The sequence below is a fragment of the Marmota marmota genome, unplaced genomic scaffold (genome assembly GCF_001458135.2).
Source record: "Marmota marmota marmota unplaced genomic scaffold, marMar, whole genome shotgun sequence".
NCBI classification, from domain to species: Eukaryota; Metazoa; Chordata; class Mammalia; order Rodentia; family Sciuridae; genus Marmota; species Marmota marmota.
This window is the reverse complement of record NW_026000082.1, coordinates 13,663,391-13,682,875: the sequence shown is the minus strand read 5'-3', so window position 1 is coordinate 13,682,875 and position 19,485 is coordinate 13,663,391. Positions and strand designations below refer to the sequence as shown.

The window sequence follows — 19,485 nt, the reverse complement described above, 5'->3', positions numbered from 1 at the left end:
CTCTGAATCAGAGATAAGCGGGAAGAGGCCTTATTGATGGATGCACTTACCATCAACACCTGAGAAGAAGTGAGCGACCCATGACTGGGTGCAGAGGAAGAAGTTGGACTGTGATGCAACTGCAACAAAATCTGCTGATCCTACCAGAGCTCAGGAGCAAAATAACCCTCTAGAATCATCCGAAATTGAGACACAGGGGTGACTTTTATGTCTCCCACTGACCCCACCACCAGCAAGTCATTGGATTCAGACTGCACTTATGAAGGAGGCATAATTTCTGAGATCTAAGTAGAAAAGCAAGGTGCAAATGTATTTTTTTATTGGAAAAAAGGAATTACTAAAAATCTGCCCTTGGATGGGCAACTCCTTGTAATGGGCAGTTCTTAGAGAGGAACTCAGAAGTTGGAGATATGCCTGCCTTGATCTAGAATGGGGGATCTGGGTGGTATATAACAGTATCTATTTCATTTCCAGACTACATTACTGGGTACTCAAAGCCACACTGTACAGAATTTTGCTTCATATGGTCTTGCTGTGATGTCCCCATCAGACACTTTTATTCAATTCTACATGTATCATAAATTCCTATTATTTATGCAAATCTAAGTGAGTTTCCTAACAGCCCTGAAAAACTTAATTGAAACAATACATGAACAGGGCATAGTGTCATATGCCAGTTACTTGGGAGGTGAAGGCAGGAGGATAACAAGTTCAAGGCTAGCCTCAGCAACTTAGAGAGACCCTGTTTCAAAATTTAAAAAAAAAATGTACTTCAGTGGTAGAGAGCCCCTGGTTTCAATCCCTAGTACCACAAAACAAATCAACTAACAAGCAAAACTCAACTACTAATTGAAATACAAAGTTCTACTATTTGAAGTCTAGCTTCACTCTCCGTTTCTGAATCCTATAGTTCAGTACAACAATCAGAATCTGAAATTTTACTACAGGGATTTCAGTAATGGCAACTCAAGATTCTATATTTGTAATACTCCATTCTAATCTATGACTCCAGGTTCTATTTTTGATTTCCAAGTTCTGTCAAAGTCTGAGATTCTAAAACTGAACTTCAGGTGCCAAAATTAGAAGGCAGATTTTCTTTTCATTTAATAAAGTTTTTTTTTTTTTTTTTTAGTTGTAGATGGACACAATACCTTTATTTTTTTAAATACTTTTTAAAATTGTGGATAGACCTTTATTTATTTATTTGTATGTGGTGCTGAGAATCAAACCCAGTGCCTCACACATGCCAGGCAAGGGCACTACCATTGAGCCTCAGCCCCAGCCCAACAATACCTTTATTTTATTTATTTTTTATGTGGCTGTGAATTGAACACAGTGCTTCATACATGGTGGGTGAGCACTCAACTACTGAGCCACAACCCTAGCCCACACTTTTCATTTTTAAACCCCAGATTTGACTCTTAGTTTTCTAACTTCTAGCTAGAAGATGCTGAAAAGGGTTTCTTGAGAATTTGCCAAGTTACATAATACTTTATACACTCATAAATTGAGCTCTCAACTTTTTGGAATACCCAATCTCTTGATGAATGGAATGTCTTAGCAATGGGCTACTACAATAGGGAACCAGACTGGCCCCTGGCAAAACTGCTGTTAAGGAAACTTCCTAGTTTCCCTTTCCTTTCCCTCACCCACCTTCTCATCTCCGGGGCTTTTCTTCATATCCCAAGGCTCATATGCCTTCTCATGGTGGCCATCAAACCTACTTAATTCAAATGACATTCAAGAATATATTTGGAACTTTTTACATTAAAGTACAAATGAATTAAAATATTTCATACAGTCTCCTCACCCTGTATAAATATTTAAAATTTAAAGGCATAGCCAAAGAGTGGAAGCTCCTGAAGTAACATTTTACACATTTTCAAGGAGTGGAAGAGTTAATTTGAAAGGAAAATCACAAGACTTCCCTGTTGAACTTTTGAAATCATGTCACCTAATTGATTCTAGAATTTGGAAAAGTCTCTTTTCTTCAAATGGGGATAGGAAATCATGCAGATAGGGCAAGTGTCCTGGCTCAGTGACAAAGCACTTGCCTCTCACCTGTGAGGTACTGGGTTTGATCTTCAGCACCACCTAAAAATAAACAAACAAAACAAAGATATTGTGTCCACCTATAACTAAGAAGTTAAAAATAAAGAAATCATGTGCATAATATGTGTAGAAGAGATTTGCGAACATTATGTAAATATTAGTTATTGTAATTATCACTCTCCCTTTTCTGTCTGCTATGACCGTGACTACTGTGCCACCTTTCGGACATTTTTAAATTACACTGTTATTTGTCTTGAGTATCACCCAACCATATTAGATTTTTCTTGGTATAATTGAAGATCCCTTGGGAAAAAAGTTTCCTTGGTTGATTTCACTGAATTTATAATAAATCATTTAATATTAATGAGTTAAAATTATCTAGTTAATATTTACCAATGGAAAGGAGCAGGGAAACAAGGATGGAGAAGTCTTAATTCCTACACTTGAAATATGCCAGTGCGTTGGGAACTTCATAGCGTAGATGATCTTCCACCTGGTTCTTGAGAAAGCATACATTTTAGAGGAAAAAAATGCTTTTGGCAGAGAAAACAGTATGGGAAAAGGCGCAGAGCTGTAAAAGTGCCTTTAAGAATGGCAAATTGGCTTTTTCTGTTACTGCGGCGCGGCGCGTGAGCCATAAGCAGCAAAGTCTGTCCGGACACCCTGTAAGAGGCGGTGCGGGAAGTCCTGCACCGGAACCAGCGCAAGCGCCGCAAGTTTCTGGAAACGCTGCAGCTGCAGATCAGCTTGGAGAACTATGCTCCCCAGGACAAGCGCTTCTCAGGCACCGTCTGGCTTAAGTCCACTCCCCGCCCTAAATTCTCAGTGTGGGGCCCCGGGAACCAGCAGCACTGTGCACAATGAAAACAAGGTGGCCAAAGTTGATGAGGTGAAATCCACAGTCAAGTTTCAAATGAAGAAGGTGCTGTGTCTGGCTGTTGCTGTTAGTCATGTGAAGATGACAGATGATGAGCTTGTCTACAACATCCACCTGGCTGTCAACTTCCTGGTGTCATTATTGCTCAAGAAGAATTGGCAGAATGTCCGGGCATTATACATCAAGAGCACCATGGGCAAGTCCCAGCGCCTGTATTAAGGCACATCCTAATAAATCCTAGTGCTACCAAAAAAAAAAAAAAAAAAGGTAAATTGCTCTGTGTAATCAGAGCTTTGGGTCTAAGGAAAGGGGAGGTGATGATAGTGATCAATAGTCAATTTCCACAGCTCCTTATTGTGTACAAAGCCCCTTTTAAACATGTCCTCAAGGGAAGTTTTATAACACAGTGGTTGATACCATGGGTGGTGATGACGTTTGGACTTTGGTTTAAATCTATGTTTTCTTTTGTTTGTTTGTTGCTTTGTTTGAGGTGCTGGAGATTGAACCCAGTGGTGCTCTACTACTGAGCTAGATTTCAATCCCTTTCTATTTTAAGACAGGGTCTTGCTAAGTTGCCCAGGCTGGCCTTGAACTTGGGATCCTTCTGCCTCAGTCCTCTGAGTTGCTGGGACTCTAGATGTGTTCCACAACACCCAATTTAAATCTTATATTTGACAACTGTTATATTTAACAATTGCTCTCTAAGTTTTCTTGTGTTAAAATAAAAGCACCTACTTCCCTTGTTAGAAGCTAACACTTAATAACATAATCAATAGTTACCATATGCTACTATTTTAATCTGTGAGGTAGAAATTACTATCCCAGTATTACAGAGGAGGAAACAGATTGGGACCAGAGAGTTAAGAACACTGAATGGAAAGTATAAAGTTTGGGCTTACTCTTTGTAGCCTTACTCTTTGTAGGCTACATTGGGGATTTGTTCTTTACTTGGGAAGATAGATACTCTTGTGTTTCTGCAAAGAAACAGAATGAAATTAGTCCCTCTTCTACTCAAAAACATTTTTCTCACGTGGAGTTTGTTTGATAATGTGAAAGGGCCTTTGGGTGCATCAGAGAGATGGCATAGTTCACTTCTGTGGGAACTGTGAACTGGGAGTCAGAAGACCAGGTGCTAGCCCCAATTCTGTCTCTCTCATTCTATGTGATCCTGGAAAGCCCTGTCCCTTCTCTGGATTTTAGATTTTGTTTTTCTCATCTGTGAAGTGGGACATTTACATCCAGCTTTCTGGAAGGAAGTCATATACAGTCTTTTAGCTGACATGATCTCTAAGCACAGAAGTTCCCTGTCTAGACTGATATTTCATGTGGGAAAGACTGAGGCCTTTCAAACAGGACTTTATCATGCAGATCACCACGACACGTATGCTAGGGTTGTAAGTATAGGTTTCTCTACCTGACAGATCACTGTTTATGAAGGGAAGTGTGATATAGAAACTGAACCTCTCCCAGTCTCAGCTTCTTCATCTGTAAAATCCCCACATCACTGGGTTACTGTGAGCTTAAATAAGAAATTATATCTTACAATATCTAGGATAGTATCTGGCACACATTTCAAATTCTTTCACTTATAGCTGTCCCTCTCCACTGTCATTGTCTTAGGCCTAGCCTGGTCTACAATTTTGCTTGGGATTCTAAAACAGCCTCTAGTTTCCAGTTCAAATTTCTACAGTTCCATTCCTCTGAGTAGCCAGAGTGATATTTTAAAAAACTGAATCATATTCTTTCCCTGATTGAAAACCCTCCAAAATTTCCCACTGTCTTGGATGTAAAAACCCAAATCCTTACCATGGGCGATCAGTCCTTCACTGACTTCTGCCTGTCTTTCTCTGGGCTTATCTCTTGTCACTCAACCTTTGCTCAGGCCATTACAGTCACACTGGCTGACTGTTTCTTGGGTTATTTTCCCACACCAGGCCATTGTACACACCTCTTCTACCTAACTACAACTTGCTTCTAGGTCTCAATTTACATATCACTTCCTCAAAAGGATTTTCTTGGCTCTTTCTAAGTCATTGTCTCTCAAGATCTCCCTGCCCCCATTATTCTAATAATCTCATATTCCAGGGCTTACACAATTTATAATTAATCCTTTATATACTTTCCCCAAAATAAGTACTTTAAATCTGTCTTTACATCTCTCTATCCCTACTACTGAGCACAATCTGAAGATGTAGTTCTTAGGGAATGTTTATTAAATGAATGAAAGGTGGATAATTCATTAGTTCTCTTTTCTTTTTCCTTCCTGCTTATATTTTTACAAAACATACTAAATGAATTATTTCATAACTAACCAAAAATTTTTTTCATGTGTCAGGTTCCATTCATTTATCTTAAAGGTATGATTTTTGTAAACTTGAGATCTGCATTCCAATCCTTGATCTGACATTTCTGCTGTGGGATCCAGGACTGAACTTTGGCTTTTTATTCATTAAATGAAGAGTTTAGCATGAACATCAAAAGATCGTTATGAAGAGTAAAGAGAAGGGGCATGGGGGTAGGAAAGATGGTGGAATGAGACAGACATCATTATCCTGGGTACATGTATGATTGCACAAATGGTATGATTCTACATTGTGTACAACCAGAGAAATGAAAAATTTAACTCCATTTGTGTACAATGAATCACAATGCTTTCTCCTGTCATGTATAACTAATTGGAACAAATAAAAAATACAAATCAAGTTGTAAAAAAAAATTAAAAATCACTTAAAAAAGTAAATGAGAGGAGCTGGGATTGTGGCTCAGTGGTAAAGCGCTCGCCTAACACATGTGAGGCTCTGGGTTTGATCTTCAGCACCACATTAAAAAAAAATAAAGGTTACTGCATACACCTACAACTAAAACAAATATTAAAAAAAATAAATGAGAATGTCTATGAAGCACTTATAGTGAGACATGTTAAGTTTTATAAATGGTAGGGATTTATTTTTATTTTTTTTAGTTGTCAATGGACTTTTGTTTTATTTATTTATTTATATGTGGTGCTGAGGATCGAACCCAATGCTTCACACATGTTAGGCAAGTGCTCTACCACTGAGCTACAACCCCAGTCCAATGGTAGTGATTTTGTCACTAATAAGTATAATAATAATTTTCTGAATATTCCTAGGTCTGCGGTAGAGTATTTTTGGCTACAGAAGACAACCAAATTTCATGACAGCATACCATGGGTCCAGTCCTGAAACTGGCTCTGAATTTGGGTACCCTGTGTCTTTGAGCTTCATTTTCCTCATCTGTAAAATAGGTTTATTAACCCATTCCTATTTATCATACAAGGCCATTACAGGGTTCATATAGGATGGTATCTGTACAAAACCTTTTTTTTTTTTTGGTACTGAGGATTGAACTCAGGAGCACTTGTCCACTGAGCCACATCCCCAGCTCTATTTGTATTTTATTTAGAGACAGGGTCTCACTGAGTTGCTTAGTGCCTCGTCATTGCTGAGGCTGGCTTTAAACTCATGATCCTCCTGCCTCAGCCTCCAGAGCCGCTGGGATTAAAGGTGTGAGACTCTGCGTCCAGCTGTACAAAGCCCTTTTAAAAGTAAAGGGCTGGGACTGGAGCTATAACTCAGTGGTAAAGCGCTTGTCTAGCATGTGTGAGGTACTGAGTTCAATCCTCAGCACCACATGAAGAAAAGGTATAAAAAATACAACATTATTAAAAAATATATTTTAAAAAGAATTTAAAAAATGTAAAGGGCTGTATGTAGAAGTAAAGATCTATTGTATTAACCCCTGGCTCACCTCCCAAGCAGGCTGGGTAAATAAGATGAGGTTGAAATAATGATTGAAACAATAGGGAGAGTTTTGGGCTGGAAGCCAAGTTCAAACCTGACTCTCATAGGACCAGACTTCTGTTTAATCCTCAATTAAAGAGAAAAGCCTGGATACCTCTTCAATGCTTTAGGGAGAAGTGTAAAGAGAGGAGAGAAAAGTCCAAAAGTAATACATGGCTATCTACCTCCCCTACTGCTGCCTCTGCCCTGAGAGGGAAAAGGACCTATGTCCTAATTTTCTTGGTTCTTTCTTCCCTCAGGGCAGGTACAAAGCCTTGTTATATTCCTGAAGAAAAGGCCTTTTCTTAGCTAAATGATGATGACTGTTTCACCCATCTTCACTGTCCTTACCCTAGCATGTCAACAAATTTTCCTGGATATCCAGGGAGGAGGTGTTAAAATGCAAAAAGCAGCACAATTCAAAAGTCAATCATTAATCCATTCACTTGCTTGTGACCTTGGGCAGGTCCTGGGCTTCAAGGCCCAAATATGTAAGATGGTGAGAAATGTTGGACTCTAGGCTCTTTGCTCTTCCTTTCAGTCAGTGGTATACTGGCAAATGTTTAATTATTAGCTTTCCTAGTGTTGTTCTGACATTAATATTGGTTAATGTTTTGGAGTAAGATGAAAGTGAAACAATGAAGACATCTATTGGAACTTTATTCATCTGTCTATAATTTAAGTGACTTCTATGTTGAGTCAAATAATAGTTTTCAAATATTGGACATTACTAAATAATTTTGTGTTTTTCACAATGTAACAACTGAAGGCACAAATTTTAATTTTAATTAAAATTTTAATTTTAATCTGCATTATTAATATTTGTTCTAACACTTTCTCAGGTAACAAATAAGCCTTGGCATATAGCATTTGATAATTTTGTTGGGATAAATATTCCTAGCATGACTAATTTCATAAAAGTTTTAAATTTCGATAAGGTCCAATTTATCAAAATTTTTTCCTTAGTTGCTTGAACTTTGGTGTCATAGCTTCTTAGCTCTATTGCATAATCTAAGGTAAAGATTTACATTCACATTTTCTTTGAAGAATTGTGTAGTTTTAGCTTTTATATACAGGTCTTTGATCCACTTTTGAGTTAATTTTTGTATAAGGCATGACATACAAGTTCAACTTCATTCTTTTTTTTTAAATTTTTAAAAAAAATTTTTAAGTTGTAGGCGGACAAATAACTTTTTTTGGTGATTTATTTTTATGTGGTGCTGAGGATCAAACCCAGTGCCTCACACGTGTGAGGTAGGCACTCTACTGCTGAACCACAATCCCAGCCCCTCAACTTCATTCTTTTTGCATATGGAAATTCAGTAGTGCCAGCATCATTTGTTGAAAAGGCTGTTCTTCCTCTATTGAATATGATATAGCACAGTGTTACTGAAAACATTCAATTCAAAACATTGGAAACAGAGAATTAAGGTATTTTACATTTTTGTAAAAAATTTAAAGAGGGCTGGGGTTGTAGCTCAGTGGTAGAGCACTCACCTAGCATGTGTGAGGCACTGGGTTTGATCCTCAGTACCCCATAAATAAATAAAACAAAGGTATTGTGTCCATCTACAACTAAAACTATATGTATGTGTGTTTGTGTGTATGTGTATGTGTGTGTGTGCATGATAAAGAATAATTTGAACAGCTCTTGCTTTTTTTTTTTTTGGAATGATTTAAAACATGAACAACCAGTTCTTCTATTCTTGGAATACAGTCCTATTTCTTTCTAAGTTTGGATCCACTTCCAAAATTTTATTCTTTGCACTTTCAGTATCATAAAGCATCTCCAAGGATTCCTTTAATGTGAAGATTCTTGCTGGTGTTACTTTCTCATCTTCATCCTTGTAGTCACCACCACTTTCAGTAAGTTTGACTTTACAAAGTTCTTATGGCTGCATACCCAGTCTTTCAAATGGAAGCAGTGTCAAAATTCCTATGCTCAACTATTTATTGTATTGTTCCATTTACATTCACTTAAAAGTTTTACTTGGAGGGCTGGGGCTGTAGCTTCAGTGGCAGAGCACTTGCCTAGCATGTGTGAGGCACTGGGTTTGATCCTCAGTACCACATTCAAAAAATAAATTAAATAAAGGCATGCTGACCATCTACAACTATAAAAACATTTTTTAAAAAAGTTTTACTTGGAGCCTTATCAACTTTGTTTCTTTGCTTCATTTGAATTTTTTCATAATACATGAATGACATGTGGGCTGTAATACTGGTAGAAGAATTATATTCTTTGCTGTCTGTGCAAGACTGGAATACCAGATGTGCATCGATCAATCACTGACAGACTGAAAGAAGTGGTGTGATTGGTCACTGATCATGATGGCACCTGCTATTTGCATAGTGATTTGTGGACTGAGGAGCTAGCAGCAAATTTGTACTTTAAAAAAAATTTTTTTTAAGTTGTAGTTGGACACAATGCCTTTATTTTTTTAAAACTTATTGTTATGTGGTGCTGAGGATAGAATCCAGTTCCTTGCATGTGCTAGGCAAGTGCTCTACCGCTGAGCCACAACCCCAGCCCCTCAATTTAACTTTTAAAAATAGCTGTTTCTTGTCAACTTAGAGAGACCCTGTCTCAAGATAAAAAATAAAAAGGGTTGGGAATGTAGGTTAGCAGTAGAACCTTGCCCCAAATTTAATCCCCACTACTACTACTACTACACACACACAAAAAAAAAAAAGAAAGAGGAGAAGACATAGAAGAGAAGGAGAAATGGCTGTTTAACAATCAGATCATAAAGTTTCTTCAAATTTAACAATCAGTTTTCATGAGTCTTCTTAAAATTTAACAATCAGTTCTGATGAGTCAACATAAGCCAATCACTGTTTTTTATTTCAAACATGTTTTAATTTTTATGAATCCTTTATTTTAGCCAAAGCACATATGCACATACATATAAATATATTCAAAACCATTAGTTTTGTGGTTCAGGAGGGTGAGGTAGGAGGATCACAAGTTCAAAGCCAGTTGTAAACAACTTAGTGGGGCCCTAAGCAACTTAGTGAGACCCTGTCTCAAAAAATAAAAAAGGGCTTGGTGGTTAAGCTCTTGCCTCACATACGTGAGGCACTGGGTTTGATCCTCAGCACCATATAAAAATAAATAAAATATATGTTTTAAAGGGGGGGGGCTGGGGATGTGGTTCAGTGGTTAAGCACTGCTGGGTTCAATCCCTGGTTCAAAGAAAGGGAGAGGGAGAGGGAGAGGGGGAGGGGGGGGAGAGAGAGAGAGAGAGAGAGAGAGAAGAAAAACAAAAAACCAAACCAAACCCTGCAGTTTTTTTTTCCTCTTTATTCTCTGGCATTTGGTGCCCATGTCATAGTTAGCTCTCAGTGTTTGTAGAATGAGGTGAATTCACAATTACATGAGAACACAAACAAGTCCACTTCGTTTGTTGATATGCACAACTGAAGTGTAGCACACCTGAGTAAAATAAACCTCATAAGTCATCAGGCTATAATGGATGCTCACTACTTGGTTGGTATACTCTGTACTACAATATACTTTTTATTTATTTGGTTTTCTGATTATGAGAAACTACTTGGGAAGAATAGGGAAAGGTATAAAGAAAATGTTAACTTGGGACTTTCCAGAGGGAGAGATGAGAAGCAATGCTTATGGTTAAAAAGATGAGAAAAGGCAAGGGAAGATAATTAACTGAGAGCTTACTATATATCTGGAACTTTCTTGATAACCTTTACAATCTTGTACCATACCAACGAGAAAAACAAGACTCAAAATAGTGATTCCCTCTAGTCAAACAGCCTGAAATTGGTGGATCTGTGATTAGAACTCAGATCTTCTTACTCCAAAGTGCAAGCTCTTTCCACTATGCTGTACTATCTCTGCATGGTGCATAGCATGGAATAGACTAATATGGACACCCTGAAGTAAAGCTCGGAGATTGAAATATCTAAATAACAACTATCCTTCTCTGTTCCAGGTCATGTTTATATTACTAGAACCCAGGATTCCAGTCTCAAGGTCAAGTCTCCAGCCCAAGGTCTTTCCATTGTATCTCACATGCCATACTGCCTTATGTAATTCCTATGAAAAACATATCATAAACATTCACCTATATCAAGTATATCTTAATACTTCCTTACTGGAACCAGAGGATGGCAGTGAATTATGGACAGATGTTAATAACAATAATTATGCTTGTGGAAATACTTCTTGTGTTGTCGAAGTTGAATTATAAGTGGCCCCATGGTCTGCCCCACCCTAGTGGTTGGTATACATTCCTACCCTGAGTGTGGGAGGATGTTTGGCAGCGTGGAAGCAACAAGAAAATTTGTAGTCACACAGGCCCTGGTTGGAATCTTAGCTCTGCCATTCTGTCACTTTGGATAAGTAACTTCACCTTTGTTAATCTCGGTTTCCTAATCTGTCCACATGTTGAATCAGCACTCATCATCTTTCTCCTCAAGCCTCCTCCCCTCCCTCTTTTCCCTGCTACAAAGCACTGACTACCAAATTGCCCAAGGTAGAAACCCAAATGTCATCCTTAATTTCTCCCTCTTGTTCACATACCAATCCAATTATGAGTTTGATGATTTTATCTTCTGAAATCTCTGTTCTCTCTACTCTACCCAAATTCACTTTTGCCTGGACTACTGCAATACTTACATGTGATCTCCCTACCTCTAAATTTGTGTCCTCCAATCTATTTCCTACACAGCAATTAGAGTGATCTTTTCTAAAACCAAATCTGTTAATAATATTGACCAGATTACAAGTTCTAATGGTTTCTTATAGCCTATATGATAAAAATCCAAAGTCCTTGCCATGAATTATTAGGCCTTCCCTGTAATGATCTCTGTCTTGGCTGTCATTACTTCCTAACTTTGTTCTCTCTGCTAAAATTGTTCTCTTGGTCCTTCAGACATCTTGTGTGTTGACTCTAGGCTATTGCACATTCTATTCCTGCTGTCTGGAATGTTCTTACCTACCCCTTTCCTTTTCTTCCACCCAATTTGCCAAGCAGAGTTCTTGCTGTTCTTCAGGTCTCCACTTACCTATCATATTCTTGAAGGAATCCTGCCTGACCCCAAGTTTGGGTTAGAAGCCTCTTGTTTGTGTTACTATAGTACACTATGCTTACCTCTTAAATTCATAGTCGTTTATTTTCTCATTTGGCCTCCACTAGTAATCTAAACTCTATAAGGAAAGGGATAGCACCTTGCTTACCACAGAACACACAGCCCAGTACATAATAGCATTCAATAAATCTCTGAAGATTGAATTAATGAACTGTTCTGTGGTTTCGTTGCCCAGATCTCTAACCCCTGTCCTCACACCTTAGCTTTCAGCATCTGCCTCTGGCCTCTCTTCTGGTTTAGGTGATTTTTTCAGGTTTCAGTGATCTGTTCTGTAAGCGCCAAGATTCTCAACTCTATATACTTGCTTATTGTCAGCATACTCTACCAGTCTAACTAGGACAGTCCATTATTTTTTTTTAATTTAACTTTATTTTATTCATTTATTTATTATGTGGTGCTGAGGACTAAACTCAGTGCACACGTGCTAGGCAAGTGCTCTACCATTGAGCCACAACCCCAGCCCCACGACAGTTTATTCTTTACTCCCAAGGAATCCAAGATATATATGCTAGACAACTCTGATCATCATTCCTACTTGCCCAGAAATATTCAGATAACAAATAACAATAGCTAATATTTAATGAGCAGCTATTACGTGTCAATTCCTTATATAAATATAGTATATTAGTACATTTTCATTTTACTAATGAAAAAAAAAGTTCTTTCTGTTCATATCCAGTAGTTACTGAGGATGTGAACCTATGGTCTGCCTTGTTCCTAAGCTTTTCCATTGTATTTTTAAAAAATTTTTAGTTGTCAATGGACTTTTATTTATTTATATGTGGTGCTGAGAATCTAACCCAGTGACTCACACATACTGGGCAAGCAGTCTGCCACTGAGCAACAACCCCAGTCCACTACTATATACTCTAGAAAGGGTTATATCTCTCATTGTATCAGATTTGACTGAAAGATGGTTATTGGTGTGGAACAGGGACAGTGACATGAATGAGGTGTAATTCTTTGGAAGGGGATTTTGATAGTAACCAACAAAACTACATGAACTTTTTTTTTTTTTAACCCAGCCACCCCACTTCTAAGAATTTACTCTAGAAAAACTAAAACAATAGAAAAACACATATGCACAAAATTATTCACTACAACACTGTAATCACAAAATATTGACAACAACTAAATATCCCTACCTAAGAGGATGCTTGAATAATTATAGCAGTGATTCTCAAACATTTTGGTCTCAGACCCCTTTTATACTCATTGGGTACAGAGGACCCCAAAGATCTTTTTGTGGATTGTATGTATTGATATTTATCATCTTAGAAATTGAGACTAAGAAAACATTTCAGACACTTATTAGTTTATTTAAAATAACAATGGCAAACCCATAATGTTGATATGTAACTTCTTTTAATGAAAGGAACTATATTTTCCAAAACAAAAACAGTGAGAGAAGCATTATTGACATTTTAGTAAATCTCTTTATCTTATTTTTAACTAGTTAAAAAAATTTTTTAGTTTTAGTTGAACACAATACCTTTATTTTATTTATTTATTTTTTATGTGGTGCTGAGGATCAAACCCAGGGCCTCACACGTGCTAGGCGAGCGCTCTACTGCTGAGCCACAATCCCAGCCCAGTTAATTTTTTGTGGTGCTGGGGACTGAACACAGAATGTGGGACAAGATGTCTACAATTGAGCTATACTCCTGGCCTCCCAAATAGCTTCAAAGTTAGAGAGACTTTATAGAAGACAGTTGAATTTTTATATATGCTTCTGAATTCAATTTGTTGGAGTATATGTTTGTTTTAGTTGAAGAAGCTAAAGAAAAATCAGTCCTTAGGTATATAATTTGAAAAGTGAGGAATTTTTTTTTATGAACACAACATCTTTACTTTATTAATCTATTCCTTTTATGTGGTGTTGATGTTCAAACCCAGGGTCTCACATGTGCGAGGCAAGTGCTCTACCACTGAGTCACAATCCCCTATTTTTTAATAGTCATTTCAAATAGTGTGGATATTTTCTTTAATATTACATCAAAACTTGACAAACAGTAATTTCTTTTCTTTTCTTTCTTTTTTTTTTTTTTTTGAGACAGGTCTCTATGTTGCTAAGGCTGGCCTCAAACTCCTGGGCTCAAAACAATTTTCCCATTTCAGCCTCACACGTAGCTGGAACTACAGGTGTGTGCCACCATACCCAGTTACAGTGGTATTTTCTTAAAGGTTATTTGCAATGTGGATTCTGAAACCGTATCAATAACTTTAAAAATTCTGTTACATTAAAATACATTGGTCTAAGGCTGAGATAGGAGGATCACAAGTTCCAAGCCAGCTTCAGCAACAGCCTCAGCAACAGTGAGGTGCTAAGCAACTCAGTGAGACCCTGTCTCTTAAACAAAAATTCAAAACAGGGTTGGGGATGTGGCTCAGTGGTTGAGTGGCCCTGAGTTTAATCCCTGGTACAAAAAAAAAAAAAATCCATTGGTCTATATTACATTTTTAAAATATTTATTTATTTATTTTAGTTTTAGGTGGACACAATATCTTTATTTTATTTTTATGTGGTGTTGAGGATCGAACCCGGGTCCCGCCCGTGCTAGGCGAGCGCTCTACCGCTGAGCCACAATCCCAGCCCCCCTATATTACATTTTAAAGGTATATTTTACTCATACATACTTGTATAACATCATTCATTGGTCATTTGAAAAAAATGTTGGTATTCACTGGGGTCATGCAAAGTTTCCAAATGTTGACACATTTTATTATACAACATTAAAAAAATCCTCCACAACATTTTTTAATATAACTACCTTCAGAAAATTTGGGAAACTAAAGTTCATGGTGGTAAAAACAAGTTTCTCAAAATTCCAGTATTTATTTGAAGTCTGAATTTTATCATGAGCCACAAACATTGTTAGTTGTTTTCCTTGATGTACCAGGCTCCCTTTGTTTATTTCCTGAAAATGTCTGCCATATTCCCAGGTCTAAATAACCATAGTTTGTCTGTAATTCTTGGAAGTAAAAATAATGTTCAAGTAAAAGTGGGGAATATGTGTATTTTCTAGCTCTGTTCACTGAAAGAGCATGGAAGCAATGGCATCAGAGTAGCAGTGAGGACATTCAGCACTTGGATCTTTATTTCTAAATACCATTGTCCGCAAGAAACTAGACAGGAAAAAAAGGAAAAGAAAGCAGGTAGGGGAATTTCAGGAAAATGGAAGGGAGATCAGTAGAGGAAGAGACCAGGGGGCAAGAGGAGGGGAGGGAAAGGGGAAATATTGGCCAAATTATATGATTATATTGTGTGTCTTCATAATATGTAACAACAAATCCTTCTATTATTTCAACTATAATGCACCAATAAAAATATGGAAAAATTTAGAAAATGATGAAAAAATGCTAAAAGAACATAGAAGTCAACCAAATCTACAACTTATGTAAGCAAACTCATGTAAACAACTCAATATAAACAATGGTAGTAATGACTATGTAATTACTACAATAAAAAACAATGAATTCATTTTGATATAAATATATTGATAAATGAATAAATGGAGAACCAAAAAGATCTCTTACACAGCAGAAAGATAAAAAAAATAGGATGACAAATGATAATGATGGAAGTAAAAAGTTATCATTTGGCAATTACTATAGCAATAATTGTTTCAAGTAAGAATCGTTAATAGAGCTGGGATTGTAGCTTAGTGGTAAAGCACCTGCCTAGCATATGTGATTCACTGGGTTCAATTCTCAGCACCACATATAAATTAAAAAAAATTAAAGGTACATTGACAACTAAAAAAATATTTAAAATAAAAAGAATCATCAATAAATGCTAAAGCCTTTGAGTAGGTTCAAATGACCACCCCCCCAGATATTTATTATGGAGGTAAAAATAGTTATTTTATGGTGGAAAAACCAGGCAGATTACACTTTAATTAAGTGAACAAGGTTGCTATCACCACTGATGGGACATACAGGTATCACGATGTCTTCTGGTATAATTCACTGAGAAGGACACATCAGTATTGTAGTATTCCTGCCAAAAATGCACACCATGAATCTTATCATAAAGAAATAAACTCAAATTGGGAGAAACTTTATAAATATATAAACTATACTCTAAAAAAAGTCAAGGTCATAAAAGAGAAAGACTGAGAAACTGCTCCAGATTAATTAAAATTAAAGAAACTTGACAACTAATTATAATTTGGAATCATGCACTGCATTCTAGACCAGAACAAAAAAATATTGTTTTTTGTTTCCTATAAAAAATACTAACATAACTGGTAAAATCAGAATAAGGTCATAGATTATATCATAGTACTGTATCATGGTTAAGTTTCTAATTTTGATAATTATACTGTGATTTTTGCACTCTGTTTTGAGGGAACTGAAAAATATTTAGGGATAAATGGATCAAAAAATAATTACAATAGCCTCTAGATATGTCTATCTAGATAAAAGAAAATTGAGTAAGCATGAGAGAGACTGATAAAGCAAATGTGGTTAGATATGGGTGAAAGGTATGTGGTAAATATTTGGCACTATTTTTCCAACTTTTCTTTAAATCTGAAATAATTTCAAAATAAAAGTAAAAAAAATCCCAGAAACATGTAACATTTTGGACTACTTTTTCTGAATATTATAATTATATATTTTACAAATATATAAAAAACATAATTGGGTTCATACAGTAGTCTTTTTACTAAATCTGTTTTTATTACTTTGCTATTGAATCATGAACAGATTTCATTATTACTTAAAATTCTTTAAAATACATTGTTAATGGAGGCATAATATTTCTTTGTGTAGAGGTATTGTAATTTCGTTTATTTAGTTTTTTCCTCACATATTCATGTTATAAGCCTATAGTAAAACATAAAATACATGTCTTTTTTCATATACCTTTGTTCATATATTTGATTACTTCATGCTTGAGTCTGAGAACAGGAATTGCTTTATTATTATTATTATTATTATTTTTAATGACTAAAGTGACATAACAAGTTCCTAAATGTCCAAGTTCCTTTTTAAGTTTGGGGTGCTTTACTGACTTCTGGCTTGCTCTAAGGTGCATCTGTTTGGTAACAGACTGTAAATTCTGGATTTAACTCTGGATAGTGTTGGTGCTGCAGAAGGGTGCAGATCATACCTGGTGCTAGCAGGCTGGGCTCAGATCTGGATTGTACCAGTTGAAGGGGATTCTTATTTTTGGTAGGTCCTGAAAGTTAAGGTGAACAGCCTAAAATAATCACTCAGCAGTTGGGATTCAGGCTAGCTAGCTCAAGGAGGTTCAGGTCTGTTTAACAGTACCCAGGCTGAGAATTAATCCGAGGACACTGAGATGAATCAAATACTGAACCTGGCCCACAGGCTCACATTCTGGTAGGGGAGACATACAAATCAATAGATATTAACACTGTAGCGATGACTAGTTATAAATTGGGTAGAGCTTCTGCATTTCCCTTTAAACAAATTTTTATATACACTATATACATTATATACTCTTGTACACAAATACAATATTCATTCATTCCTCTTTCTCTCTTCCTTTAGTACACCTATAATTTAGCATATACCCTAGACCAAAGTTAGTAGTAGAATTGGAGAGGAGAGAAATTTAAAAAGCAAGAAAACAGAATTTATTAGGCTTCATGGCCTATTGTTCAGGACACAGGAGTAAAGGAGGAACCACAGATTTTTGGATTGGGCAACTGGGAGGATGATGGTGCCATTCACCAAGCCAGGAAATGGATATTTTTTTGGCCTGGATTTTATTTTATTTTGAGATGGGATCTTGTTATATCACCTATACTGGCCTCAAACTCCTGGGGTAGAATGATCCTCCTGCCTCAGCCTTCAGAGTAGCTAAGATCACAGATGAGCACTACTATGTCTGGTTTGGTCTGAATTTTAAAGAACACATTCTACCTTTATTTTATCTATTTATTTATTTTTATGTGGTGCTGAGGATCAAACCGAGGGCCTCCCACATGTGAGGCGAACACTCTACCGCTGAGCCATAACCCTAGCTCCAAAGAACATGTTCTAAAGAGCCAAGAAAATTTTGGTAAGGGTGACTTTAAACTAACTTGAAAAAAACCATTCTTAGAATACTGGCTTTCTAAAGGATGTTTATGGCATAAAAATGAAAGTGAGGAGGTAGACCAAACAGCATGGGAATAAAGAGGTATTTTTGAGTCACTAAATAATAATGAAAATCAATGAAAAATTGAGAGTAGGGTAATCAAGTCAATTGACTGCAGGCCAAGATATTAATATGAAAAGGAGATTTATGACAGAAGAAAAGCAGATGAGAAGTATTTCAGGTGCAGGGAGCAAACTGAGTAGGAAGAGCCACCAATAATGGACTGAAATTGTAGTAGACCAAAAGGATTTTAAGTAAACTAGTATGATCAGGGAGGTGGTGGTAATGGTAAAGTCAGGCTTGATTAGCAACAGAATTTGAATAGAAGGGGAGAAATTGTGAAGCAAGAGGAAACTAGTCCTGGGAACAAATGAATCATCTTCACTCACGTAGTAGCTACACCCTGGGTAGCATAATTGATTCATAAACAAATGCAGATTTCCTGCAGTGGTAGTTATCTAGGTTTGGAAAGCACAGTGCTTATGTTAGGTTGCCAAACTGATCTAAATTAAAGATCCCCTTTCTTTAGCTTGAAAAATTTTTAGCAATAGTAACTTACCCTTGCAGCATTTTATTAATATTGCTAAGAAGACTGTTGGAGTATCAAATAGGGGATGAGAAAAACATCAGGTTACTTCCAGCTTTTCCTTAGGTTGGATGTACTTCACATGTAAAATGGTGGTAGCATAGTTACTAATTCATGAAGTTGTTATGAGGATGAATCACCGTTTCCTTCTAAGCCCCAGTTTCTCTTGTTATAAAAAGGGGAGAGCGATTTTTTTTTTTTTGTAATGTGACTTAGAGGTATGTGGTGAAGACACATCTAGGACTATACAGGAACAGTTTTCATTGATGAGATGAGAACTGCTAGGTTATATTTTCTCTGGGTGGCTGCTCAATTATTATTTGAACATTTCCTGGAGACCTTATGTACTTTTTTCATTATGATTTGTTATTATTAGGCCATAACCTAAGGTAAGATAAAACTGCTTTATTATATTTTTATACAGAAAATATACTGGTTCTATGTTGATATCTGCTTTGCAACAGAAAGTCAAAGGATCCAGTGCATTAGGTTCTGGTCTTCAGTGGAGGGATGTTATATAAATCTGTTAGTGAAATTTCACCCAGACCAGGGATGATGAATGATGCACACATCTTTTTTCACACACACACACACACACACACACACACACAAAGATAAAAACGAACAACAACAAAAATTCTGGCTGGGCATAATCTTGGGCCTAAAAAAGACTGAGAGTGTTCTGGAATCAACAAAAATTGGACCTAACATTTATTGAGTACCTTCTAATAGGCCAGTCTCTCCATCTTCAATCTTCACAAGTAGCAAGGCAGGCAGGAGAAAACTGAGGTTCAAAATGTTACATAACTTGCCATGGTCCTAAAGCTATACATGGTGGAAATGGATTGCTAATATCAGGATCTGACACCAAAGTTCCAGCTCATTCTATCATACCACACTGTGGAGAAAACACACACACACACACACACACACACACACACAC

At 36.7% G+C, this 19,485-nt stretch overlaps 1 pseudogene; it reads left to right on the top strand.

Annotated features, from left to right (window-relative positions):
• Positions 1–2,533: 2,533 nt before the first annotated feature.
• On the top strand, positions 2,534–5,550 carry LOC125620521 (annotated as a pseudogene).
• Positions 5,551–19,485: the final 13,935 nt, after the last annotated feature.